Source organism: Arvicola amphibius, chromosome 4 (genome assembly GCF_903992535.2).
Source record: "Arvicola amphibius chromosome 4, mArvAmp1.2, whole genome shotgun sequence".
Taxonomy (NCBI): domain Eukaryota; kingdom Metazoa; phylum Chordata; class Mammalia; order Rodentia; family Cricetidae; genus Arvicola; species Arvicola amphibius.
Window position 1 is genome coordinate 155,609,942 of NC_052050.1, and position 2,189 is coordinate 155,612,130.

Below are 2,189 nucleotides of genomic sequence, written 5' to 3' on the forward strand. Positions count from 1 at the left end.
CTGCTGATCTGTTTCTCTGGAGCATCCTTTCTTGGTGGGGTTGGTCGGGAGGTATCTGTTGGGTTTGCTCACACACTCTTGATTCTGTGGCCCTGTCTTATGAAGCCTCTTGTAGACATTGTATGTCTGCAGTATTGCTGCCCTCGGGGACTTATGGGTTGTAGTTGCCACAGTTACAGTGAACTTGGGCCTTTTAAGGGTGTAAATTTAGATAGAAAATTAGAGTAAAATAGTCACCTGGCATGCCTGCAGTGGGGTTCTGCAAACTGCCAATCATGTTATCCTTGTACAGCTTAGACCAAGGTCAGAACCCTTGCTTGAACCCTGAAAACCACTCACCAGGGTCTGAGAAGCTGCCTGCATTGCTGACTTACTGGTGAGGCTTAGTACCATTCCCTGGATTGTGCCCCGGAGTATCAAAGGCTTGATACAGAAGCAGTTTATCCAAAGTTCATGGGCAACTCTCTCAAAATATTCTCTAAGGGACGCTGGAGAGGTGGCTCAGGGTAATAGCATTTGCTGCTCTGCTGCTCTTCGGAGGCCCTGAATTCAATTCCCAGCACCCACATGGTGGCTCACCACCATCTAAAATAGAGCCTGCCCTCTTCTGGCTGCAGACATACATGTGGACAAAGCACGTACACAGTTTTTTTATTTTTTTATTTTTTTTTTTTTTTTGTTTTGTTTTTTTGGTTTTTCGAGACAAGGTTTCTCTGTGGCTTTGGAGCCTGTCCTGGAACTAGCTCTTGTAGACCAGGCTGGTCTCGAACTCACAGAGATCCGCCTGCCTCTGCCTCCCGAGTGCTGGGATTAAAGGCGTGCGCCACCACCGCCCGGCTCACAGTTTTTTTAAAAAAGTATGAAGATAGAAATGTTTGACCCATCTTGAGAATTGGCAGAATATGACTATTCGGGAAATGCTCCATAGAATCCGTAGAGGCACGACACAGATGCTTTCCACAGGAGGTTAGTGGCAGCCGTTGTCCCCAGCCCTAGTAAACGGGTGGACACGGCCACTGAACGGAGCCATGTGAGCGCCGCTGTGCACTTTGTGCAGGGCATTGGTTTAACCAGGCAAGGGCCCGAGGAGAGAAACACTTTCTGAAGTGGTCATTTCAGCAGCCTCCGCGAAAGCGCTGGCGAGCAAGAAAGGGTTTCATTTTATTCAAAAGGAAAGGTGTGAAGCCACATACAACTAACATTCTAAAAGTAGAATAAGGCCACATCAGAACAGCCCGGCTTCCTCCTGCCACCACCTCCCTGTCCTCAGGGGACTTCTGCGATCCAGAACCACCTCCAGGGACCCCTAGTTAACGCGGTTACCATGTTCTCGGAAGCACTACTGAAATTTTAGCGGGGATGCACCTGTCTCGGGTTTCTGCAGAAGGTGTTTTCATGACCGTCATGGGCTGACTTGCCCCTTCTGACAGTTCAAGGTAACTGAAGGCCAATTTTGCAAGCATGGTTCATGAATCATGGCATCAAATAGCACATTACGTCGCCAGCACATGACAGCAATACCAATTCCTTATCCTGGGGTTTGGAGTTTGTCCCCAGAGGGAGAGGAATGTGAGAGGCATCCTGAAGAGCTCAGTGACTGTCTCTCCAGCCATTTGGCTCCTCGGCCCAAACTTAGCTACTAATGCCCTCTGGGTCATGGCTCCCACGTCCCATAGGAGGCCAGAGCTGGAGGGCATGTTCTGTGCCTAAGAGTGCCGTGGGCAGAGCCTGCATCATTCTGGACTGCATCATTCTGGGGGCAGTGGGCTCCAGTAACCACCAAGGTATAAAGATGCGAGTTCCTAGAGAGGCCAGAAATCCAAATGCCATGGCAACAGGTTAGGAAGCAAGAAGCCAGGGACTCGGTGGACAATGGAGCTCGGCTCTAAGCTCTTCACAGACCTTTGGACAAACACCCTGCTCACATCGGATTTGGGGCAAGTCTTCATCTCCAGAGCCTCCAAACTGCATGGCCTTAGCTTTCATCCCTGGGCATGGTGACTCAGGAGACCCACAGCAGGCACACCTGTCCCCTCACACCTTTACAAAGCCCAGAGGACTGGAGCCCTTGGTGTCAGCAGCCCTGGGCTTTAGTGGGGCTTGTTCTGGGAGGTTCTGAAGAGTGGGTTGTAGCCCCTGGCCAGAAATGCCTCCTGGGTTTGCAGTCCTCCGTGGCAGTGCGGTCAGTT